A 26,135-nucleotide genomic window follows, 5' to 3' on the forward strand; every position below is an offset into this window, starting at 1 on the left:
AATTCAGACAGGAAAAATCAGTATAAATCCTTAGAAAATTATCCCCCAGTGTCTCCATCTGCTGGCGGTATTGAATAAGCATTGCTGCACTGATGGGGTATGCATTAGACGAAAAAAAAGAAGAAAAAGAAGAATAATACGCCCAGAAAAGAGGCGAAAAGGAGAAAAACGTAAAAAAACGTGAAAAAAAAGTAAGAGGAAGAGAAGGGAAAAAAAGGTGGAAATGGGTTTAAAAGTGATTTCGGCGGAGAAATATATATATATATATATATATATATATATATATATATATGCGCACACACACACATAGATATAAACGTATTCTCCGTTGAGATATTGCAGCCGCTGCTGTGTCCAGGCCCAGGAGCCTTAGCACTGTGCTGTGATGTCACTCAATACCACTGACATCACTAGGTGTAAACAACATCTCTCCTTTGCTGTGTATGTGACTATGGAGCTGTTTGGTGATGTCGTCTATTACGGCCTTCATAGAAGCAACAGGAGATTGTTGCATCCATCTTGAACCCTCAGAACTACAGTGCTATGATGTCACTCACTTCCACAGGCCTTGCAGAGTGTAAACAACAACAACCCAGCTTTGTTGTGTATGTAACCAAAGGGATTTGTGATGTCACCTAGAACCTTCACAGCAGCGACTTTATGAGGAGCATCAGCACTGCTCTGCCTGAGCAGAACCATCACCGCCATAGGTTGTCAAATAACCCGGATTTAACCCACACAGGTAAGTCCAATGGGGTGCAGGCATGTCCTCTATGCTTACAGCTTCCCGTGGGTGTTGGTTTGATACCGTTTGGGGACAGCCAAGGAGGCATCTGCAGGCAACAAAGGTAGGTGTGTGCTTGTGTGTGTGTTTCCTATGCAGATCCTAAGCCCAGTGTCACATGCAAGTAGGAGGAGTAAGAAGGGTTCCTGGCAAATCCGGGTTATGGATTGCATTTAAAAAGGCCCCGTGGGAGTGCAATGGGCCCCTGTCTTGCTGCTTAGCAATAATGGTATGGGTTTAGGTTCTGCTGTGTGTACTGGTGGTTGACTGCCCCCCAGCCCAGAGTGTGCATGGAAAATTGTCTGGCAGCCTCCCTGACAGCAAGCAGTGATAGTGCCCATGAAGGGGACCTTGTTGGGCCCGCCCCTTTCACGGTTATCGCTTCTCGGCCTTTTGGCTAAGATCAAGTGTAGTATCTGTTCTTATCAGTTTAATATCTGATACGTCCCCTATCTGGGGACCATATATTAAATGGATTTTTGAGAACGGGGGCCGATTTCGAAGCTTGCTTCCGTCGCCCTATGCATTGACCCGATATGGCAGTATCTTCGGGTACAGTGCACCACCCCCTTACAGGGTTAAAAAGAAAGATTCCTACTTTCATTGCTACCTGCTTGCTGGCTAGCCAGCTAGCCAGCCCTGTGGGCCTTGCTGCTGCTGCAGCCAAAAAACAAAAGGTGGTGCTGCTGCTGCTTCTGCTGCTTCTGCTTCTGCTTGTGTCTGGCCCCTGTTGGAGCGTCCAGGCACAGGACTTCTGCTGCTGCTGACTAAATGGCCTCCTTAATTGGATCATTTGAGTAGCCAGCACACCTGTGCAGGTAGGGCATGACATGATAGGCAGCTGCCTTGATAGCGGGTGGGTGCTGAATGTTCCTAATTGACAAAATAAGATTAATGCTTATGAAGAAATATAAAATCTCATCCCTTCCCCAATATCGCGCCACACCCCTACCCCTTAATTCCCTGGTTGAACGTGATGGACATATGTCTTTTTTCGACCGTACTAACTATGTAACTATGTAACATAACATGGGGGGGGGGGGGGGGGGTCTCCTGGCTGTTCACACAGGTGTGTCATTGCTGTACATTGACCATGCATTGCTTCTGTGGTATTGCAAAGGCAAAGACAAATGCTTCCAGCCATCCATTGCACTAATGGATTGGTCATCAGCTGGCTGTCTATGTCCCGCATCAATATAGACCAAAGTACAGAGGGTTAGGCTATGCTATTGTGCACCTACCTGATGCATCAGAAGGTGCGAGGCCCTTGCTAAATTCTGTGCACAGACTTTGAGATCTATGCTTTAGACTGTATCTAAACCTGCTCCAACATGGACTGACATTCTGGCCTACTTTCAGCCGATGCGACTTGTCTGTCGCTGAACAGTCGCTTTTTATGTATTCAGCACCTATGTATAATGTTGTAAAAATGCTCTAGAAGCTAAAGTCGCAGAAATGTCACACATATTTGGCCTGCAACTTTCTGTGCGACAAATTCAGACAGGAAAAATCAGTATAAATCCTTAGAAAATTATCCCCCAGTGTCTCCATCTGCTGGCGGTATTGAATAAGCATTGCTGCACTGATGGGGTATGCATTAGACGAAAAAAAAGAAGAAAAAGAAGAATAATACGCCCAGAAAAGAGGCGAAAAGGAGAAAAACGTAAAAAAACGTGAAAAAAAAGTAAGAGGAAGAGAAGGGAAAAAAAGGTGGAAATGGGTTTAAAAGTGATTTCGGCGGAGAAATATATATATATATATATATATATATATATATATATATATATATATGCGCACACACACACATAGATATAAACGTATTCTCCGTTGAGATATTGCAGCCGCTGCTGTGTCCAGGCCCAGGAGCCTTAGCACTGTGCTGTGATGTCACTCAATACCACTGACATCACTAGGTGTAAACAACATCTCTCCTTTGCTGTGTATGTGACTATGGAGCTGTTTGGTGATGTCGTCTATTACGGCCTTCATAGAAGCAACAGGAGATTGTTGCATCCATCTTGAACCCTCAGAACTACAGTGCTATGATGTCACTCACTTCCACAGGCCTTGCAGAGTGTAAACAACAACAACCCAGCTTTGTTGTGTATGTAACCAAAGGGATTTGTGATGTCACCTAGAACCTTCACAGCAGCGACAGCTTTATGAGGAGCATCAGCACTGCTCTGCCTGAGCAGAACCATCACCGCCATAGGTTGTCAAATAACCCGGATTTAACCCACACAGGTAAGTCCAATGGGGTGCAGGCATGTCCTCTATGCTTACAGCTTCCCGTGGGTGTTGGTTTGATACCGTTTGGGGACAGCCAAGGAGGCATCTGCAGGCAACAAAGGTAGGTGTGTGCTTGTGTGTGTGTTTCCTATGCAGATCCTAAGCCCAGTGTCACATGCAAGTAGGAGGAGTAAGAAGGGTTCCTGGCAAATCCGGGTTATGGATTGCATTTAAAAAGGCCCCGTGGGAGTGCAATGGGCCCCTGTCTTGCTGCTTAGCAATAATGGTATGGGTTTAGGTTCTGCTGTGTGTACTGGTGGTTGACTGCCCCCCAGCCCAGAGTGTGCATGGAAAATTGTCTGGCAGCCTCCCTGACAGCAAGCAGTGATAGTGCCCATGAAGGGGACCTTGTTGGGCCCGCCCCTTTCACGGTTATCGCTTCTCGGCCTTTTGGCTAAGATCAAGTGTAGTATCTGTTCTTATCAGTTTAATATCTGATACGTCCCCTATCTGGGGACCATATATTAAATGGATTTTTGAGAACGGGGGCCGATTTCGAAGCTTGCTTCCGTCGCCCTATGCATTGACCCGATATGGCAGTATCTTCGGGTACAGTGCACCACCCCCTTACAGGGTTAAAAAGAAAGATTCCTACTTTCATTGCTACCTGCTTGCTGGCTAGCCAGCTAGCCAGCCCTGTGGGCCTTGCTGCTGCTGCAGCCAAAAAACAAAAGGTGGTGCTGCTGCTGCTTCTGCTGCTTCTGCTTCTGCTTGTGTCTGGCCCCTGTTGGAGCGTCCAGGCACAGGACTTCTGCTGCTGCTGACTAAATGGCCTCCTTAATTGGATCATTTGAGTAGCCAGCACACCTGTGCAGGTAGGGCATGACATGATAGGCAGCTGCCTTGATAGCGGGTGGGTGCTGAATGTTCCTAATTGACAAAATAAGATTAATGCTTATGAAGAAATATAAAATCTCATCCCTTCCCCAATATCGCGCCACACCCCTACCCCTTAATTCCCTGGTTGAACGTGATGGACATATGTCTTTTTTCGACCGTACTAACTATGTAACTATGTAACATAACATGGGGGGGGGGGTCTCCTGGCTGTTCACACAGGTGTGTCATTGCTGTACATTGACCATGCATTGCTTCTGTGGTATTGCAAAGGCAAAGACAAATGCTTCCAGCCATCCATTGCACTAATGGATTGGTCATCAGCTGGCTGTCTATGTCCCGCATCAATATAGACCAAAGTACAGAGGGTTAGGCTATGCTATTGTGCACCTACCTGATGCATCAGAAGGTGCGAGGCCCTTGCTAAATTCTGTGCACAGACTTTGAGATCTATGCTTTAGACTGTATCTAAACCTGCTCCAACATGGACTGACATTCTGGCCTACTTTCAGCCGATGCGACTTGTCTGTCGCTGAACAGTCGCTTTTTATGTATTCAGCACCTATGTATAATGTTGTAAAAATGCTCTAGAAGCTAAAGTCGCAGAAATGTCACACATATTTGGCCTGCAACTTTCTGTGCGACAAATTCAGACAGGAAAAATCAGTATAAATCCTTAGAAAATTATCCCCCAGTGTCTCCATCTGCTGGCGGTATTGAATAAGCATTGCTGCACTGATGGGGTATGCATTAGACGAAAAAAAAGAAGAAAAAGAAGAATAATACGCCCAGAAAAGAGGCGAAAAGGAGAAAAACGTAAAAAAACGTGAAAAAAAAGTAAGAGGAAGAGAAGGGAAAAAAAGGTGGAAATGGGTTTAAAAGTGATTTCGGCGGAGAAATATATATATATATATATATATATATATATATGTATATATATATATATATATATATATGCGCACACACACACATAGATATAAACGTATTCTCCGTTGAGATATTGCAGCCGCTGCTGTGTCCAGGCCCAGGAGCCTTAGCACTGTGCTGTGATGTCACTCAATACCACTGACATCACTAGGTGTAAACAACATCTCTCCTTTGCTGTGTATGTGACTATGGAGCTGTTTGGTGATGTCGTCTATTACGGCCTTCATAGAAGCAACAGGAGATTGTTGCATCCATCTTGAACCCTCAGAACTACAGTGCTATGATGTCACTCACTTCCACAGGCCTTGCAGAGTGTAAACAACAACAACCCAGCTTTGTTGTGTATGTAACCAAAGGGATTTGTGATGTCACCTAGAACCTTCACAGCAGCGACAGCTTTATGAGGAGCATCAGCACTGCTCTGCCTGAGCAGAACCATCACCGCCATAGGTTGTCAAATAACCCGGATTTAACCCACACAGGTAAGTCCAATGGGGTGCAGGCATGTCCTCTATGCTTACAGCTTCCCGTGGGTGTTGGTTTGATACCGTTTGGGGACAGCCAAGGAGGCATCTGCAGGCAACAAAGGTAGGTGTGTGCTTGTGTGTGTGTTTCCTATGCAGATCCTAAGCCCAGTGTCACATGCAAGTAGGAGGAGTAAGAAGGGTTCCTGGCAAATCCGGGTTATGGATTGCATTTAAAAAGGCCCCGTGGGAGTGCAATGGGCCCCTGTCTTGCTGCTTAGCAATAATGGTATGGGTTTAGGTTCTGCTGTGTGTACTGGTGGTTGACTGCCCCCCAGCCCAGAGTGTGCATGGAAAATTGTCTGGCAGCCTCCCTGACAGCAAGCAGTGATAGTGCCCATGAAGGGGACCTTGTTGGGCCCGCCCCTTTCACGGTTATCGCTTCTCGGCCTTTTGGCTAAGATCAAGTGTAGTATCTGTTCTTATCAGTTTAATATCTGATACGTCCCCTATCTGGGGACCATATATTAAATGGATTTTTGAGAACGGGGGCCGATTTCGAAGCTTGCTTCCGTCGCCCTATGCATTGACCCGATATGGCAGTATCTTCGGGTACAGTGCACCACCCCCTTACAGGGTTAAAAAGAAAGATTCCTACTTTCATTGCTACCTGCTTGCTGGCTAGCCAGCTAGCCAGCCCTGTGGGCCTTGCTGCTGCTGCAGCCAAAAAACAAAAGGTGGTGCTGCTGCTGCTTCTGCTGCTTCTGCTTCTGCTTGTGTCTGGCCCCTGTTGGAGCGTCCAGGCACAGGACTTCTGCTGCTGCTGACTAAATGGCCTCCTTAATTGGATCATTTGAGTAGCCAGCACACCTGTGCAGGTAGGGCATGACATGATAGGCAGCTGCCTTGATAGCGGGTGGGTGCTGAATGTTCCTAATTGACAAAATAAGATTAATGCTTATGAAGAAATATAAAATCTCATCCCTTCCCCAATATCGCGCCACACCCCTACCCCTTAATTCCCTGGTTGAACGTGATGGACATATGTCTTTTTTCGACCGTACTAACTATGTAACTATGTAACATAACATGGGGGGGGGGGGGGTCTCCTGGCTGTTCACACAGGTGTGTCATTGCTGTACATTGACCATGCATTGCTTCTGTGGTATTGCAAAGGCAAAGACAAATGCTTCCAGCCATCCATTGCACTAATGGATTGGTCATCAGCTGGCTGTCTATGTCCCGCATCAATATAGACCAAAGTACAGAGGGTTAGGCTATGCTATTGTGCACCTACCTGATGCATCAGAAGGTGCGAGGCCCTTGCTAAATTCTGTGCACAGACTTTGAGATCTATGCTTTAGACTGTATCTAAACCTGCTCCAACATGGACTGACATTCTGGCCTACTTTCAGCCGATGCGACTTGTCTGTCGCTGAACAGTCGCTTTTTATGTATTCAGCACCTATGTATAATGTTGTAAAAATGCTCTAGAAGCTAAAGTCGCAGAAATGTCACACATATTTGGCCTGCAACTTTCTGTGCGACAAATTCAGACAGGAAAAATCAGTATAAATCCTTAGAAAATTATCCCCCAGTGTCTCCATCTGCTGGCGGTATTGAATAAGCATTGCTGCACTGATGGGGTATGCATTAGACGAAAAAAAAGAAGAAAAAGAAGAATAATACGCCCAGAAAAGAGGCGAAAAGGAGAAAAACGTAAAAAAACGTGAAAAAAAAGTAAGAGGAAGAGAAGGGAAAAAAAGGTGGAAATGGGTTTAAAAGTGATTTCGGCGGAGAAATATATATATATATATATATATATATATATATATATATATATATATGCGCACACACACACATAGATATAAACGTATTCTCCGTTGAGATATTGCAGCCGCTGCTGTGTCCAGGCCCAGGAGCCTTAGCACTGTGCTGTGATGTCACTCAATACCACTGACATCACTAGGTGTAAACAACATCTCTCCTTTGCTGTGTATGTGACTATGGAGCTGTTTGGTGATGTCGTCTATTACGGCCTTCATAGAAGCAACAGGAGATTGTTGCATCCATCTTGAACCCTCAGAACTACAGTGCTATGATGTCACTCACTTCCACAGGCCTTGCAGAGTGTAAACAACAACAACCCAGCTTTGTTGTGTATGTAACCAAAGGGATTTGTGATGTCACCTAGAACCTTCACAGCAGCGACAGCTTTATGAGGAGCATCAGCACTGCTCTGCCTGAGCAGAACCATCACCGCCATAGGTTGTCAAATAACCCGGATTTAACCCACACAGGTAAGTCCAATGGGGTGCAGGCATGTCCTCTATGCTTACAGCTTCCCGTGGGTGTTGGTTTGATACCGTTTGGGGACAGCCAAGGAGGCATCTGCAGGCAACAAAGGTAGGTGTGTGCTTGTGTGTGTGTTTCCTATGCAGATCCTAAGCCCAGTGTCACATGCAAGTAGGAGGAGTAAGAAGGGTTCCTGGCAAATCCGGGTTATGGATTGCATTTAAAAAGGCCCCGTGGGAGTGCAATGGGCCCCTGTCTTGCTGCTTAGCAATAATGGTATGGGTTTAGGTTCTGCTGTGTGTACTGGTGGTTGACTGCCCCCCAGCCCAGAGTGTGCATGGAAAATTGTCTGGCAGCCTCCCTGACAGCAAGCAGTGATAGTGCCCATGAAGGGGACCTTGTTGGGCCCGCCCCTTTCACGGTTATCGCTTCTCGGCCTTTTGGCTAAGATCAAGTGTAGTATCTGTTCTTATCAGTTTAATATCTGATACGTCCCCTATCTGGGGACCATATATTAAATGGATTTTTGAGAACGGGGGCCGATTTCGAAGCTTGCTTCCGTCGCCCTATGCATTGACCCGATATGGCAGTATCTTCGGGTACAGTGCACCACCCCCTTACAGGGTTAAAAAGAAAGATTCCTACTTTCATTGCTACCTGCTTGCTGGCTAGCCAGCTAGCCAGCCCTGTGGGCCTTGCTGCTGCTGCAGCCAAAAAACAAAAGGTGGTGCTGCTGCTGCTTCTGCTGCTTCTGCTTCTGCTTGTGTCTGGCCCCTGTTGGAGCGTCCAGGCACAGGACTTCTGCTGCTGCTGACTAAATGGCCTCCTTAATTGGATCATTTGAGTAGCCAGCACACCTGTGCAGGTAGGGCATGACATGATAGGCAGCTGCCTTGATAGCGGGTGGGTGCTGAATGTTCCTAATTGACAAAATAAGATTAATGCTTATGAAGAAATATAAAATCTCATCCCTTCCCCAATATCGCGCCACACCCCTACCCCTTAATTCCCTGGTTGAACGTGATGGACATATGTCTTTTTTCGACCGTACTAACTATGTAACTATGTAACATAACATGGGGGGGGGGGGGGGGGGGGTCTCCTGGCTGTTCACACAGGTGTGTCATTGCTGTACATTGACCATGCATTGCTTCTGTGGTATTGCAAAGGCAAAGACAAATGCTTCCAGCCATCCATTGCACTAATGGATTGGTCATCAGCTGGCTGTCTATGTCCCGCATCAATATAGACCAAAGTACAGAGGGTTAGGCTATGCTATTGTGCACCTACCTGATGCATCAGAAGGTGCGAGGCCCTTGCTAAATTCTGTGCACAGACTTTGAGATCTATGCTTTAGACTGTATCTAAACCTGCTCCAACATGGACTGACATTCTGGCCTACTTTCAGCCGATGCGACTTGTCTGTCGCTGAACAGTCGCTTTTTATGTATTCAGCACCTATGTATAATGTTGTAAAAATGCTCTAGAAGCTAAAGTCGCAGAAATGTCACACATATTTGGCCTGCAACTTTCTGTGCGACAAATTCAGACAGGAAAAATCAGTATAAATCCTTAGAAAATTATCCCCCAGTGTCTCCATCTGCTGGCGGTATTGAATAAGCATTGCTGCACTGATGGGGTATGCATTAGACGAAAAAAAAGAAGAAAAAGAAGAATAATACGCCCAGAAAAGAGGCGAAAAGGAGAAAAACGTAAAAAAACGTGAAAAAAAAGTAAGAGGAAGAGAAGGGAAAAAAAGGTGGAAATGGGTTTAAAAGTGATTTCGGCGGAGAAATATATATATATATATATATATATATATATATATATATATATATATGCGCACACACACACATAGATATAAACGTATTCTCCGTTGAGATATTGCAGCCGCTGCTGTGTCCAGGCCCAGGAGCCTTAGCACTGTGCTGTGATGTCACTCAATACCACTGACATCACTAGGTGTAAACAACATCTCTCCTTTGCTGTGTATGTGACTATGGAGCTGTTTGGTGATGTCGTCTATTACGGCCTTCATAGAAGCAACAGGAGATTGTTGCATCCATCTTGAACCCTCAGAACTACAGTGCTATGATGTCACTCACTTCCACAGGCCTTGCAGAGTGTAAACAACAACAACCCAGCTTTGTTGTGTATGTAACCAAAGGGATTTGTGATGTCACCTAGAACCTTCACAGCAGCGACAGCTTTATGAGGAGCATCAGCACTGCTCTGCCTGAGCAGAACCATCACCGCCATAGGTTGTCAAATAACCCGGATTTAACCCACACAGGTAAGTCCAATGGGGTGCAGGCATGTCCTCTATGCTTACAGCTTCCCGTGGGTGTTGGTTTGATACCGTTTGGGGACAGCCAAGGAGGCATCTGCAGGCAACAAAGGTAGGTGTGTGCTTGTGTGTGTGTTTCCTATGCAGATCCTAAGCCCAGTGTCACATGCAAGTAGGAGGAGTAAGAAGGGTTCCTGGCAAATCCGGGTTATGGATTGCATTTAAAAAGGCCCCGTGGGAGTGCAATGGGCCCCTGTCTTGCTGCTTAGCAATAATGGTATGGGTTTAGGTTCTGCTGTGTGTACTGGTGGTTGACTGCCCCCCAGCCCAGAGTGTGCATGGAAAATTGTCTGGCAGCCTCCCTGACAGCAAGCAGTGATAGTGCCCATGAAGGGGACCTTGTTGGGCCCGCCCCTTTCACGGTTATCGCTTCTCGGCCTTTTGGCTAAGATCAAGTGTAGTATCTGTTCTTATCAGTTTAATATCTGATACGTCCCCTATCTGGGGACCATATATTAAATGGATTTTTGAGAACGGGGGCCGATTTCGAAGCTTGCTTCCGTCGCCCTATGCATTGACCCGATATGGCAGTATCTTCGGGTACAGTGCACCACCCCCTTACAGGGTTAAAAAGAAAGATTCCTACTTTCATTGCTACCTGCTTGCTGGCTAGCCAGCTAGCCAGCCCTGTGGGCCTTGCTGCTGCTGCAGCCAAAAAACAAAAGGTGGTGCTGCTGCTGCTTCTGCTGCTTCTGCTTCTGCTTGTGTCTGGCCCCTGTTGGAGCGTCCAGACACAGGACTTCTGCTGCTGCTGACTAAATGGCCTCCTTAATTGGATCATTTGAGTAGCCAGCACACCTGTGCAGGTAGGGCATGACATGATAGGCAGCTGCCTTGATAGCGGGTGGGTGCTGAATGTTCCTAATTGACAAAATAAGATTAATGCTTATGAAGAAATATAAAATCTCATCCCTTCCCCAATATCGCGCCACACCCCTACCCCTTAATTCCCTGGTTGAACGTGATGGACATATGTCTTTTTTCGACCGTACTAACTATGTAACTATGTAACATAACATGGGGGGGGGTCTCCTGGCTGTTCACACAGGTGTGTCATTGCTGTACATTGACCATGCATTGCTTCTGTGGTATTGCAAAGGCAAAGACAAATGCTTCCAGCCATCCATTGCACTAATGGATTGGTCATCAGCTGGCTGTCTATGTCCCGCATCAATATAGACCAAAGTACAGAGGGTTAGGCTATGCTATTGTGCACCTACCTGATGCATCAGAAGGTGCGAGGCCCTTGCTAAATTCTGTGCACAGACTTTGAGATCTATGCTTTAGACTGTATCTAAACCTGCTCCAACATGGACTGACATTCTGGCCTACTTTCAGCCGATGCGACTTGTCTGTCGCTGAACAGTCGCTTTTTATGTATTCAGCACCTATGTATAATGTTGTAAAAATGCTCTAGAAGCTAAAGTCGCAGAAATGTCACACATATTTGGCCTGCAACTTTCTGTGCGACAAATTCAGACAGGAAAAATCAGTATAAATCCTTAGAAAATTATCCCCCAGTGTCTCCATCTGCTGGCGGTATTGAATAAGCATTGCTGCACTGATGGGGTATGCATTAGACGAAAAAAAAGAAGAAAAAGAAGAATAATACGCCCAGAAAAGAGGCGAAAAGGAGAAAAACGTAAAAAAACGTGAAAAAAAAGTAAGAGGAAGAGAAGGGAAAAAAAGGTGGAAATGGGTTTAAAAGTGATTTCGGCGGAGAAATATATATATATATATATATATATATATATATATATATATATATATGCGCACACACACACATAGATATAAACGTATTCTCCGTTGAGATATTGCAGCCGCTGCTGTGTCCAGGCCCAGGAGCCTTAGCACTGTGCTGTGATGTCACTCAATACCACTGACATCACTAGGTGTAAACAACATCTCTCCTTTGCTGTGTATGTGACTATGGAGCTGTTTGGTGATGTCGTCTATTACGGCCTTCATAGAAGCAACAGGAGATTGTTGCATCCATCTTGAACCCTCAGAACTACAGTGCTATGATGTCACTCACTTCCACAGGCCTTGCAGAGTGTAAACAACAACAACCCAGCTTTGTTGTGTATGTAACCAAAGGGATTTGTGATGTCACCTAGAACCTTCACAGCAGCGACAGCTTTATGAGGAGCATCAGCACTGCTCTGCCTGAGCAGAACCATCACCGCCATAGGTTGTCAAATAACCCGGATTTAACCCACACAGGTAAGTCCAATGGGGTGCAGGCATGTCCTCTATGCTTACAGCTTCCCGTGGGTGTTGGTTTGATACCGTTTGGGGACAGCCAAGGAGGCATCTGCAGGCAACAAAGGTAGGTGTGTGCTTGTGTGTGTGTTTCCTATGCAGATCCTAAGCCCAGTGTCACATGCAAGTAGGAGGAGTAAGAAGGGTTCCTGGCAAATCCGGGTTATGGATTGCATTTAAAAAGGCCCCGTGGGAGTGCAATGGGCCCCTGTCTTGCTGCTTAGCAATAATGGTATGGGTTTAGGTTCTGCTGTGTGTACTGGTGGTTGACTGCCCCCCAGCCCAGAGTGTGCATGGAAAATTGTCTGGCAGCCTCCCTGACAGCAAGCAGTGATAGTGCCCATGAAGGGGACCTTGTTGGGCCCGCCCCTTTCACGGTTATCGCTTCTCGGCCTTTTGGCTAAGATCAAGTGTAGTATCTGTTCTTATCAGTTTAATATCTGATACGTCCCCTATCTGGGGACCATATATTAAATGGATTTTTGAGAACGGGGGCCGATTTCGAAGCTTGCTTCCGTCGCCCTATGCATTGACCCGATATGGCAGTATCTTCGGGTACAGTGCACCACCCCCTTACAGGGTTAAAAAGAAAGATTCCTACTTTCATTGCTACCTGCTTGCTGGCTAGCCAGCTAGCCAGCCCTGTGGGCCTTGCTGCTGCTGCAGCCAAAAAACAAAAGGTGGTGCTGCTGCTGCTTCTGCTGCTTCTGCTTCTGCTTGTGTCTGGCCCCTGTTGGAGCGTCCAGGCACAGGACTTCTGCTGCTGCTGACTAAATGGCCTCCTTAATTGGATCATTTGAGTAGCCAGCACACCTGTGCAGGTAGGGCATGACATGATAGGCAGCTGCCTTGATAGCGGGTGGGTGCTGAATGTTCCTAATTGACAAAATAAGATTAATGCTTATGAAGAAATATAAAATCTCATCCCTTCCCCAATATCGCGCCACACCCCTACCCCTTAATTCCCTGGTTGAACGTGATGGACATATGTCTTTTTTCGACCGTACTAACTATGTAACTATGTAACATAACATGGGGGGGGGGGGGGGGGGGGGTCTCCCGGCTGTTCACACAGGTGTGTCATTGCTGTACATTGACCATGCATTGCTTCTGTGGTATTGCAAAGGCAAAGACAAATGCTTCCAGCCATCCATTGCACTAATGGATTGGTCATCAGCTGGCTGTCTATGTCCCGCATCAATATAGACCAAAGTACAGAGGGTTAGGCTATGCTATTGTGCACCTACCTGATGCATCAGAAGGTGCGAGGCCCTTGCTAAATTCTGTGCACAGACTTTGAGATCTATGCTTTAGACTGTATCTAAACCTGCTCCAACATGGACTGACATTCTGGCCTACTTTCAGCCGATGCGACTTGTCTGTCGCTGAACAGTCGCTTTTTATGTATTCAGCACCTATGTATAATGTTGTAAAAATGCTCTAGAAGCTAAAGTCGCAGAAATGTCACACATATTTGGCCTGCAACTTTCTGTGCGACAAATTCAGACAGGAAAAATCAGTATAAATCCTTAGAAAATTATCCCCCAGTGTCTCCATCTGCTGGCGGTATTGAATAAGCATTGCTGCACTGATGGGGTATGCATTAGACGAAAAAAAAGAAGAAAAAGAAGAATAATACGCCCAGAAAAGAGGCGAAAAGGAGAAAAACGTAAAAAAACGTGAAAAAAAAGTAAGAGGAAGAGAAGGGAAAAAAAGGTGGAAATGGGTTTAAAAGTGATTTCGGCGGAGAAATATATATATATATATATATATATATATATATATATATATATATATGCGCACACACACACATAGATATAAACGTATTCTCCGTTGAGATATTGCAGCCGCTGCTGTGTCCAGGCCCAGGAGCCTTAGCACTGTGCTGTGATGTCACTCAATACCACTGACATCACTAGGTGTAAACAACATCTCTCCTTTGCTGTGTATGTGACTATGGAGCTGTTTGGTGATGTCGTCTATTACGGCCTTCATAGAAGCAACAGGAGATTGTTGCATCCATCTTGAACCCTCAGAACTACAGTGCTATGATGTCACTCACTTCCACAGGCCTTGCAGAGTGTAAACAACAACAACCCAGCTTTGTTGTGTATGTAACCAAAGGGATTTGTGATGTCACCTAGAACCTTCACAGCAGCGACAGCTTTATGAGGAGCATCAGCACTGCTCTGCCTGAGCAGAACCATCACCGCCATAGGTTGTCAAATAACCCGGATTTAACCCACACAGGTAAGTCCAATGGGGTGCAGGCATGTCCTCTATGCTTACAGCTTCCCGTGGGTGTTGGTTTGATACCGTTTGGGGACAGCCAAGGAGGCATCTGCAGGCAACAAAGGTAGGTGTGTGCTTGTGTGTGTGTTTCCTATGCAGATCCTAAGCCCAGTGTCACATGCAAGTAGGAGGAGTAAGAAGGGTTCCTGGCAAATCCGGGTTATGGATTGCATTTAAAAAGGCCCCGTGGGAGTGCAATGGGCCCCTGTCTTGCTGCTTAGCAATAATGGTATGGGTTTAGGTTCTGCTGTGTGTACTGGTGGTTGACTGCCCCCCAGCCCAGAGTGTGCATGGAAAATTGTCTGGCAGCCTCCCTGACAGCAAGCAGTGATAGTGCCCATGAAGGGGACCTTGTTGGGCCCGCCCCTTTCACGGTTATCGCTTCTCGGCCTTTTGGCTAAGATCAAGTGTAGTATCTGTTCTTATCAGTTTAATATCTGATACGTCCCCTATCTGGGGACCATATATTAAATGGATTTTTGAGAACGGGGGCCGATTTCGAAGCTTGCTTCCGTCGCCCTATGCATTGACCCGATATGGCAGTATCTTCGGGTACAGTGCACCACCCCCTTACAGGGTTAAAAAGAAAGATTCCTACTTTCATTGCTACCTGCTTGCTGGCTAGCCAGCTAGCCAGCCCTGTGGGCCTTGCTGCTGCTGCAGCCAAAAAACAAAAGGTGGTGCTGCTGCTGCTTCTGCTGCTTCTGCTTCTGCTTGTGTCTGGCCCCTGTTGGAGCGTCCAGGCACAGGACTTCTGCTGCTGCTGACTAAATGGCCTCCTTAATTGGATCATTTGAGTAGCCAGCACACCTGTGCAGGTAGGGCATGACATGATAGGCAGCTGCCTTGATAGCGGGTGGGTGCTGAATGTTCCTAATTGACAAAATAAGATTAATGCTTATGAAGAAATATAAAATCTCATCCCTTCCCCAATATCGCGCCACACCCCTACCCCTTAATTCCCTGGTTGAACGTGATGGACATATGTCTTTTTTCGACCGTACTAACTATGTAACTATGTAACATAACATGGGGGGGGGGGGGGTCTCCTGGCTGTTCACACAGGTGTGTCATTGCTGTACATTGACCATGCATTGCTTCTGTGGTATTGCAAAGGCAAAGACAAATGCTTCCAGCCATCCATTGCACTAATGGATTGGTCATCAGCTGGCTGTCTATGTCCCGCATCAATATAGACCAAAGTACAGAGGGTTAGGCTATGCTATTGTGCACCTACCTGATGCATCAGAAGGTGCGAGGCCCTTGCTAAATTCTGTGCACAGACTTTGAGATCTATGCTTTAGACTGTATCTAAACCTGCTCCAACATGGACTGACATTCTGGCCTACTTTCAGCCGATGCGACTTGTCTGTCGCTGAACAGTCGCTTTTTATGTATTCAGCACCTATGTATAATGTTGTAAAAATGCTCTAGAAGCTAAAGTCGCAGAAATGTCACACATATTTGGCCTGCAACTTTCTGTGCGACAAATTCAGACAGGAAAAATCAGTATAAATCCTTAGAAAATTATCCCCCAGTGTCTCCATCTGCTGGCGGTATTGAATAAGCATTGCTGCACTGATGGGGTATGCATTAGACGAAAAAAAAGAAGAAAAAGAAGAATAATACGCCCAGAAAAGAGGCGAAAAGGAGAAAAACGTAAAAAAACGTGAAAAAAAAGTAAGAGGAAGAGAAGGGAAAAAAAGGTGGAAATGGGTTTAAAAGTGATTTCGGCGGAGAAATATATATATATATATATATATATATATATATATATATATATATATATGCGCACACACACACATAGATATAAACGTATTCTCCGTTGAGATATTGCAGCCGCTGCTGTGTCCAGGCCCAGGAGCCTTAGCACTGTGCTGTGATGTCACTCAATACCACTGACATCACTAGGTGTAAACAACATCTCTCCTTTGCTGTGTATGTGACTATGGAGCTGTTTGGTGATGTCGTCTATTACGGCCTTCATAGAAGCAACAGGAGATTGTTGCATCCATCTTGAACCCTCAGAACTACAGTGCTATGATGTCACTCACTTCCACAGGCCTTGCAGAGTGTAAACAACAACAACCCAGCTTTGTTGTGTATGTAACCAAAGGGATTTGTGATGTCACCTAGAACCTTCACAGCAGCGACAGCTTTATGAGGAGCATCAGCACTGCTCTGCCTGAGCAGAACCATCACCGCCATAGGTTGTCAAATAACCCGGATTTAACCCACACAGGTAAGTCCAATGGGGTGCAGGCATGTCCTCTATGCTTACAGCTTCCCGTGGGGATACCGTTTGGGGACAGCCAAGGAGGCATCTGCAGGCAACAAAGGTAGGTGTGTGCTTGTGTGTGTGTTTCCTATGCAGATCCTAAGCCCAGTGTCACATGCAAGTAGGAGGAGTAAGAAGGGTTCCTGGCAAATCCGGGTTATGGATTGCATTTAAAAAGGCCCCGTGGGAGTGCAATGGGCCCCTGTCTTGCTGCTTAGCAATAATGGTATGGGTTTAGGTTCTGCTGTGTGTACTGGTGGTTGACTGCCCCCCAGCCCAGAGTGTGCATGGAAAATTGTCTGGCAGCCTCCCTGACAGCAAGCAGTGATAGTGCCCATGAAGGGGACCTTGTTGGGCCCGCCCCTTTCACGGTTATCGCTTCTCGGCCTTTTGGCTAAGATCAAGTGTCTTGCCCTAAGGTATTCGGGTACCCCTCTCCTCGGCCTTGTGGGATCGCCCAGGTTTATTGCCTGGGCTTCACCCACCTGCTGCTATTGGGGAGAGGGCTTAGTCCCAGGATAACGGGAAGGTGATCATCGGAGGACGGGTCTGCCGGAGAGGATGGCTAATGCGCCGAACGCTCCTAATACAGTACGGCTGTTTATCGAGGAGGAAAAGAGGAGTGCCTACGGGATTTTGCATGTCCAGCAGAAGGTCGTGGAAGGAGTGCTGAGGATGCCGCATGCTTCCATCTTCTGTGTCCAGGTCTTTCCCAGCCAAGGATTCTTTGACGTGACCTTCTACAACCTGGATGATCTCCGTACCTGTCTCTACCGGAGTAAGGAGAATGCTTCTCACCCTGACCTACAAGGGATCCGATTCATTTCCTGCGAGGCTCGGCCTAAGAAAGTTCCAGTGGTAGTGCATATGTACAACCCTTTTGTGCGGGATGAGGAGATCCAGACCTTTCTAAGAAGGTATTGTGTGTCTGTTTCTGGTGCGGAGAGGAAAAATAACATCCTGGGGACTTTCACAGGCATGAGACGTTTTTGGGTGGAGTTTAGGCCTGCCCCCGAGGGTGGTGCTGAAGGTTTTTGTCACCCCCCGCAGAACTTTGCGATAGGGAACAACAGGGGGTTTCTGCACTACCCGGGGATGCCAAGTTTTTGCCGGGACTGTTTTTGCTTTGGTCATACCAGAGAGAACTGTACAACCGGGCAGGTTTGCAGGAACTGCCACAAGCCTGATCACCGCACTGCAGACTGTCCCGAGAAACGCAAGTGTCATTTCTGTGGTTCTTCGGATCACCTGGCTAGGAGTTGCCCCACTTACCAGTCCGGGGCACCCCGATCATATGCAATGGCTCTTCGAGGTGGGACAGTTCCTGAGGACTCCAATGCTGCCAGGGCAGGCGATGCAGAGGTTAGCGTGCTGACCAGTGAAGCAGAGTCTGCCCCTGTTTTTCCTTCCATTTCTAGGTCTGTTCCGGATGCTTTGGTGGCAGAGGGGGAGAAGGCGGAGTCTGTTTCGGGGGCATCTGTTTCGGAGGCCTCTGATCCGCCAGAGGAGATGACTGTGGACAAAGAATCCTTGAAGAGAAAGATGCCGGTGGAAGAATCGGAGGATGACTGTCCGACTCCTCAGAGTCAAAGGATTGAGGACTTTCCTAGCCCGGGAAGGGAGGAGGCAGGTGGAGGGTCGTCATGTCAGATTGATTCTGACTCCTCTTTATCCTCCCTGGGCACAGGTTATTTGGAGGAATGTTCAGTCAAAAAATTGACAAAGACTCTTAAGTTTAAGGAAGGGGAGGCAAAAAATAAGGGTAGAGGTCGGGGAAAGGCTAGGCCTCCTTTTGATAATGCTTGATTTTGTATTTCCTTTTTTTCCTTCAAATGTTTGAATGAGTTTTGGTTCTCTAAATGTCCGCAGTATTAGATCTTTAGAAAGGAGATCCGCCATTTTTGATTTACTTTCTAGATATTCTTTTGATGTTCTAGGTCTCCAGGAGTGCTGCTTGGATGGGGAGCCAAATATCTCCTGGCCTTATGGGCAATCGGTATGGTCTGGTTCAATGGAACGTAATTCGGGGGTGGGGATTTTGTTCAAAAGTAGAGTTTGTTGTTAAAAAAGTTGTCCATATTGTTCCGGGTAGGGTATTATTAGTGCATTTTATTTTCAGGGGTTTCACATATAAAGTAATTAATGTTTATGCTCCAACTGGGAGGAAGGAAAGAGGGGAGGTGTTTGAGAAATTATATTTCTTTTTGAGTGGGAGGGATGATGTGTTCCTTATAGGGGATTTCAATTGTATAATAACAGAGGGGGATAGGAGTAGTACTACGGTGGGTGGTGGGTCTGGTTTAGACAGTACTAGTAAGCAGCTTAAAGAGATTGTAAATTTATTTGGGTTAAAGGATTCCTTTGTTGCCCATAATGATGGTACTATCGGTTATACATATTTTTCTAACAATACAAGTTCGCGTATTGATTTCATTTTTGTCTCAAAACTAATGTCTGTTTCTAATTTCAGACGGAGGAGGTTACCGTTCACGGATCATGCCTGGATTGAGTGTGTGGTAAAAGGTGGTGGTCTAAGTGAGTATGGAAAGGGTGTTTGGAAGTTGAATGTGTCTTTATTGGATAATGAATGTGTATTACAAGAATATAGGGAGCGTTTTGATGGATGGGTGTTGAGGAAGGATGCATTTTATAGTGTGGTTGAGTGGTGGGAGTGGGTGAAGTTAGAGACTAAAAGGTTTTTTATTAAAAAAGGGTGTGAGAAAGGGAGGAAAGATAGAGAAGAGTATGAGAGATGGCAAAGAAGGTTAGAGTATTTGTATGAATTGAGGCGTTTGGGGATGAGTGTTGAGAAGGAGATTGAGGAAGCTCGTGGAAGTGTGAATGAGTGTCTGGAGAGGAATGGAAGGAAGATTATTGCACAGGCTAGGGTTGAAGTGAAAGAGAAGGATGAGAAATGTAGCAAATTTTTCTTTAAAAAGGCATTCAGTAAAAAAACTGAGATGATGAGTGTTTTTACGAATGATGGGGTAGAGGTCTTTGGTAAGGATGAGGTGTTAGAGGAAGTGTGGAAGTTTTATTCTGATTTATTCACGGAGAAGGAGCGGGACGTGACTCTAGAGGAGGAATGTTTGGGATATGTGGATAAGCGTTTGGATGAAATTGATGGGTTCTTTATGGAAGAGGATGTGAGGAAGAGTGAGGTGGAGGATGCTGTGAATGGGATGAAGAAAGGAAAGGTGGCAGGGAGTGATGGTTTGCCTGTGGAATTTTATCTTGTGTTTTGGGATATGTTAGGGGATTATGTATGGGAGGTGTGTAAGGAAGTACTTAGGAGAGGGAAGTTATCTAAAAGTATGAGTGAGAGTGTGACTGTGTTATTGTTTAAAAAAGGGGATAAGAGGGATCTTAAAAATTGGAGGCCTATAGCGCTCTTGAATTGTGATTACAAAATTATTGCTAAAGTTATTGCGAATAGGTTAAAGGATGTGATTGATTGTATGGTAGGTGAGGAGCAAATGTGTACAGTGCCTGATCGTAGGATTTCTGAATGTCTGTTAGGTCTGAGGGATGTATTGTGGGACTGTAAAACTAGGAAGCAAGGTGTGGCTGTTGTTACGGTGGATTTTGAAAAAGCGTATGATAGGGTGGTGCATGATTTATTGTTTAGGGTTTTGAGGAGGATGAATGTGCCGGACAGAATGGTGAAGTGGATTGAATGTTTGTATAGGGACATTTATAGTAAGATTCAGGTCAATGGTTTTCTGAGTAGGGAAGTGAGTATAAAATCTGGAGTGCGGCAGGGGTGTCCCCTGTCGCCAATTCTTTTTATTTGTATGATTGAGCCTTTGTTGGGGATGATTAGGAGAGATAAGGTGATGCGGGGTATAGAAATACCTGGTAGTCATGGGAAGGATATGCGAGTGATTGGTTACATGGATGATGTTACTGTTGTATGTAAGTCAATGGCAGGGGTAAGGCGTGCTAAGTTATTGATTGAGTGTTTCTGTTTAATGAGTGGGTTTAAGCTTAATGTTGGGAAGAGTGGTTGTAAATTTTTTGAGGGGTGGGGAGAGAGTGGGTTGTGCGAGTGGCCTGTGAGAGAGGGGGGTGTGGAAGTGCTTGGGGTGGTGTTTGATAATGATTTGTATGGGAAAGAAAGTTGGGAGAGGGTTTTGGGGAGGGTGGGGAATAAAATAAACTTCTGGTCTTTAAGGACTTTATCGATTGAGGGAAGGATTCTGGTTATTAAAGCTGTTATAATTCCTATTTTGCTTTATGTTAATTATGTGTTTCCTCCACCGGATAGGTGTCTGGCAAGAATTATCAGGCAGATCTTTGTTTTCTTATGGAATTCAAGGATGGAGAAATTGAGTCGTGGGAAGGTGGTGAAAAGCAGAATGCATGGTGGGAAAGGAATGATGAATGTGGAAGTGTTCCTGGCTGTGAAGTATGTCAGTTTTTGTCTCGCTGTAAGTAAGAAGGAATGTGTGTTTGGGTGCATGGTAAGGTATTTGGCTGGTAATGTGTTGTTGAAATATAAGCTAATGGAAAGGGACTTAAGGGTACCTGTAAGTTTTGAGGTTCCTTGGTTCTATCAGAGAATAGGGCGGTGTGTCAGGAAAAATAATCTGGAATGTGTGACTGAATGGAATGATAGTAAGAAGGTGATGAAAGTGTTGGAGCAGAGAGAAACAGTGGAATGTGTGGGAGGTCTGTCTGAGAAGGATTGTAAGGTAGTGTGGAAAAATGTCAGTCACAAGGAACTGACAAATAAACAAAAGGACTTGTCTTGGATGTTAGCTCATGGGTGTCTGCCAACAAGGGAATTTCAGAGGAGAAGGAGATTGGTAGACAGTGAAGTGTGTCCCAGGGATGGTTGCGGTGGATGTGAGAATTATGTACATGTGTTTTGGGAGTGTGGTTATGCGAAGTCTGTGTGGAGAAAAATGTCTGGTCTAATTAAAAATCTTACTGGAATTGAAATCTTATCCTTTAATATGATGATGTTTGGTTTGTGTGCAGTGGAGAGAGAGAAGGCAAGAGTGTTATGGTTCATAGTAAATTGTGTAAAAGAGGTTCTGTGGGATGTAAGGAATATTAGGATTTTCAATCAAACTGAAGTAAGTGTGAAGGAATGTCTGGGCATGATCCGTGGTAAAATTTACCTTTACGTATTATGTGATAGGAAAAACTATGGTTCTGATGATGCAGAGGGGATCTGGAAACACAAAAAATGGAAGTACTGGTTATGATTGTATTCTTATTTGTCTTTCTTTTTCTTTTCTTACAGATTATATCCTGATATGAAGGGACAGTTGGAGGGACAGAATCCGCTGCAATTTATTTTTTCTGAGGGAAAGTCATGAAGGGAAAGCTTTTTGTTATATGTACATGTAAAGACATGCTTCCTGTATATATTGTATATGTCAAATATGTGTTATTCATGTGTTTTCAGATGAATATGTAATTTTTTGAATGATTTACTTGGTTATGTATTGTATATTTCCTTTTCAATAAAAAAAAAAAAAAAAAAAAAAATCTGTTCTTATCAGTTTAATATCTGATACGTCCCCTATCTGGGGACCATATATTAAATGGATTTTTGAGAACGGGGGCCGATTTCGAAGCTTGCTTCCGTCGCCCTATGCATTGACCCGATATGGCAGTATCTTCGGGTACAGTGCACCACCCCCTTACAGGGTTAAAAAGAAAGATTCCTACTTTCATTGCTACCTGCTTGCTGGCTAGCCAGCTAGCCAGCCCTGTGGGCCTTGCTGCTGCTGCAGCCAAAAAACAAAAGGTGGTGCTGCTTCTGCTGCTTCTGCTGCTTCTGCTTCTGCTTGTGTCTGGCCCCTGTTGGAGCGTCCAGGCACAGGACTTCTGCTGCTGCTGACTAAATGGCCTCCTTAATTGGATCATTTGAGTAGCCAGCACACCTGTGCAGGTAGGGCATGACATGATAGGCAGCTGCCTTGATAGCGGGTGGGTGCTGAATGTTCCTAATTGACAAAATAAGATTAATGCTTATGAAGAAATATAAAATCTCATCCCTTCCCCAATATCGCGCCACACCCCTACCCCTTAATTCCCTGGTTGAACGTGATGGACATATGTCTTTTTTCGACCGTACTAACTATGTAACTATGTAACATAACATGGGGGGGGGGGGGGGGTCTCCCGGCTGTTCACACAGGTGTGTCATTGCTGTACATTGACCATGCATTGCTTCTGTGGTATTGCAAAGGCAAAGACAAATGCTTCCAGCCATCCATTGCACTAATGGATTGGTCATCAGCTGGCTGTCTATGTCCCGCATCAATATAGACCAAAGTACAGAGGGTTAGGCTATGCTATTGTGCACCTACCTGATGCATCAGAAGGTGCGAGGCCCTTGCTAAATTCTGTGCACAGACTTTGAGATCTATGCTTTAGACTGTATCTAAACCTGCTCCAACATGGACTGACATTCTGGCCTACTTTCAGCCGATGCGACTTGTCTGTCGCTGAACAGTCGCTTTTTATGTATTCAGCACCTATGTATAATGTTGTAAAAATGCTCTAGAAGCTAAAGTCGCAGAAATGTCACACATATTTGGCCTGCAACTTTCTGTGCGACAAATTCAGACAGGAAAAATCAGTATAAATCCTTAGAAAATTATCCCCCAGTGTCTCCATCTGCTGGCGGTATTGAATAAGCATTGCTGCACTGATGGGGTATGCATTAGACGAAAAAAAAGAAGAAAAAGAAGAATAATACGCCCAGAAAAGAGGCGAAAAGGAGAAAAACGTAAAAAAACGTGAAAAAAAAGTAAGAGGAAGAGAAGGGAAAAAAAGGTGGAAATGGGTTTAAAAGTGATTTCGGCGGAGAAATATATATATATATATATATATATATATATATATATATATATGCGCACACACACACATAGATATAAACGTATTCTCCGTTGAGATATTGCAGCCGCTGCTGTGTCCAGGCCCAGGAGCCTTAGCACTGTGCTGTGATGTCACTCAATACCACTGACATCACTAGGTGTAAACAACATCTCTCCTTTGCTGTGTATGTGACTATGGAGCTGTTTGGTGATGTCGTCTATTACGGCCTTCATAGAAGCAACAGGAGATTGTTGCATCCATCTTGAACCCTCAGAACTACAGTGCTATGATGTCACTCACTTCCACAGGCCTTGCAGAGTGTAAACAACAACAACCCAGCTTTGTTGTGTATGTAACCAAAGGGATTTGTGATGTCACCTAGAACCTTCACAGCAGCGACAGCTTTATGAGGAGCATCAGCACTGCTCTGCCTGAGCAGAACCATCACCGCCATAGGTTGTCAAATAACCCGGATTTAACCCACACAGGTAAGTCCAATGGGGTGCAGGCATGTCCTCTATGCTTACAGCTTCCCGTGGGTGTTGGTTTGATACCGTTTGGGGACAGCCAAGGAGGCATCTGCAGGCAACAAAGGTAGGTGTGTGCTTGTGTGTGTGTTTCCTATGCAGATCCTAAGCCCAGTGTCACATGCAAGTAGGAGGAGTAAGAAGGGTTCCTGGCAAATCCGGGTTATGGATTGCATTTAAAAAGGCCCCGTGGGAGTGCAATGGGCCCCTGTCTTGCTGCTTAGCAATAATGGTATGGGTTTAGGTTCTGCTGTGTGTACTGGTGGTTGACTGCCCCCCAGCCCAGAGTGTGCATGGAAAATTGTCTGGCAGCCTCCCTGACAGCAAGCAGTGATAGTGCCCATGAAGGGGACCTTGTTGGGCCCGCCCCTTTCACGGTTATCGCTTCTCGGCCTTTTGGCTAAGATCAAGTGTAGTATCTGTTCTTATCAGTTTAATATCTGATACGTCCCCTATCTGGGGACCATATATTAAATGGATTTTTGAGAACGGGGGCCGATTTCGAAGCTTGCTTCCGTCGCCCTATGCATTGACCCGATATGGCAGTATCTTCGGGTACAGTGCACCACCCCCTTACAGGGTTAAAAAGAAAGATTCCTACTTTCATTGCTACCTGCTTGCTGGCTAGCCAGCTAGCCAGCCCTGTGGGCCTTGCTGCTACTGCAGCCAAAAAACAAAAGGTGGTGCTGCTGCTGCTGCTTCTGCTGCTTCTGCTTCTGCTTGTGTCTGGCCCCTGTTGGAGCGTCCAGGCACAGGACTTCTGCTGCTGCTGACTAAATGGCCTCCTTAATTGGATCATTTGAGTAGCCAGCACACCTGTGCAGGTAGGGCATGACATGATAGGCAGCTGCCTTGATAGCGGGTGGGTGCTGAATGTTCCTAATTGACAAAATAAGATTAATGCTTATGAAGAAATATAAAATCTCATCCCTTCCCCAATATCGCGCCACACCCCTACCCCTTAATTCCCTGGTTGAACGTGATGGACATATGTCTTTTTTCGACCGTACTAACTATGTAACTATGTAACATAACATGGGGGGGGGGGGGGGGGGGGTCTCCTGGCTGTTCACACAGGTGTGTCATTGCTGTACATTGACCATGCATTGCTTCTGTGGTATTGCAAAGGCAAAGACAAATGCTTCCAGCCATCCATTGCACTAATGGATTGGTCATCAGCTGGCTGTCTATGTCCCGCATCAATATAGACCAAAGTACAGAGGGTTAGGCTATGCTATTGTGCACCTACCTGATGCATCAGAAGGTGCGAGGCCCTTGCTAAATTCTGTGCACAGACTTTGAGATCTATGCTTTAGACTGTATCTAAACCTGCTCCAACATGGACTGACATTCTGGCCTACTTTCAGCCGATGCGACTTGTCTGTCGCTGAACAGTCGCTTTTTATGTATTCAGCACCTATGTATAATGTTGTAAAAATGCTCTAGAAGCTAAAGTCGCAGAAATGTCACACATATTTGGCCTGCAACTTTCTGTGCGACAAATTCAGACAGGAAAAATCAGTATAAATCCTTAGAAAATTATCCCCCAGTGTCTCCATCTGCTGGCGGTATTGAATAAGCATTGCTGCACTGATGGGGTATGCATTAGACGAAAAAAAAGAAGAAAAAGAAGAATAATACGCCCAGAAAAGAGGCGAAAAGGAGAAAAACGTAAAAAAACGTGAAAAAAAAGTAAGAGGAAGAGAAGGGAAAAAAAGGTGGAAATGGGTTTAAAAGTGATTTCGGCGGAGAAATATATATATATATATATATATATATATATATATATATATATATATATATATATATATATATATGCGCACACACACACATAGATATAAACGTATTCTCCGTTGAGATATTGCAGCCGCTGCTGTGTCCAGGCCCAGGAGCCTTAGCACTGTGCTGTGATGTCACTCAATACCACTGACATCACTAGGTGTAAACAACATCTCTCCTTTGCTGTGTATGTGACTATGGAGCTGTTTGGTGATGT

The 26,135-nt window shown here is 45.4% G+C and overlaps 9 non-coding genes across 9 annotated transcripts; all 9 read left to right on the top strand.

The window, feature by feature from the left end:
- Nucleotides 1-1,161: 1,161 nt before the first annotated feature.
- Nucleotides 1,162-1,352, top strand: LOC130304107 (U2 spliceosomal RNA). Its single transcript, XR_008853912.1, has one exon. It is a non-coding gene; the product is annotated as a U2 spliceosomal RNA (small nuclear RNA).
- Nucleotides 1,353-3,447: 2,095 nt separating this feature from the next.
- On the top strand, nucleotides 3,448-3,638 carry LOC130304108 (U2 spliceosomal RNA). Its single transcript, XR_008853913.1, has one exon. It is a non-coding gene; the product is annotated as a U2 spliceosomal RNA (small nuclear RNA).
- Nucleotides 3,639-5,738: 2,100 nt separating this feature from the next.
- LOC130304110 (U2 spliceosomal RNA) lies at nucleotides 5,739-5,929 on the top strand. The gene has a single exon (XR_008853915.1). It is a non-coding gene; the product is annotated as a U2 spliceosomal RNA (small nuclear RNA).
- Nucleotides 5,930-8,020: 2,091 nt separating this feature from the next.
- Nucleotides 8,021-8,211, top strand: LOC130304111 (U2 spliceosomal RNA). Its single transcript, XR_008853916.1, has one exon. It is a non-coding gene; the product is annotated as a U2 spliceosomal RNA (small nuclear RNA).
- A 2,097-nt stretch (nucleotides 8,212-10,308) lies between these two features.
- On the top strand, nucleotides 10,309-10,499 carry LOC130304112 (U2 spliceosomal RNA). Its single transcript, XR_008853917.1, has one exon. It is a non-coding gene; the product is annotated as a U2 spliceosomal RNA (small nuclear RNA).
- Nucleotides 10,500-12,585: 2,086 nt separating this feature from the next.
- On the top strand, nucleotides 12,586-12,776 carry LOC130304113 (U2 spliceosomal RNA). Its single transcript, XR_008853918.1, has one exon. It is a non-coding gene; the product is annotated as a U2 spliceosomal RNA (small nuclear RNA).
- Nucleotides 12,777-14,874: 2,098 nt separating this feature from the next.
- LOC130304114 (U2 spliceosomal RNA) lies at nucleotides 14,875-15,065 on the top strand. Its single transcript, XR_008853919.1, has one exon. It is a non-coding gene; the product is annotated as a U2 spliceosomal RNA (small nuclear RNA).
- A 7,173-nt stretch (nucleotides 15,066-22,238) lies between these two features.
- LOC130304128 (U2 spliceosomal RNA) lies at nucleotides 22,239-22,427 on the top strand. Its single transcript, XR_008853932.1, has one exon. It is a non-coding gene; the product is annotated as a U2 spliceosomal RNA (small nuclear RNA).
- Nucleotides 22,428-24,519: 2,092 nt separating this feature from the next.
- On the top strand, nucleotides 24,520-24,710 carry LOC130304115 (U2 spliceosomal RNA). The gene has a single exon (XR_008853920.1). It is a non-coding gene; the product is annotated as a U2 spliceosomal RNA (small nuclear RNA).
- Nucleotides 24,711-26,135: the final 1,425 nt, after the last annotated feature.

Source organism: Hyla sarda, unplaced genomic scaffold (genome assembly GCF_029499605.1).
Source record: "Hyla sarda isolate aHylSar1 unplaced genomic scaffold, aHylSar1.hap1 scaffold_1263, whole genome shotgun sequence".
Classification (NCBI taxonomy): domain Eukaryota; kingdom Metazoa; phylum Chordata; class Amphibia; order Anura; family Hylidae; genus Hyla; species Hyla sarda.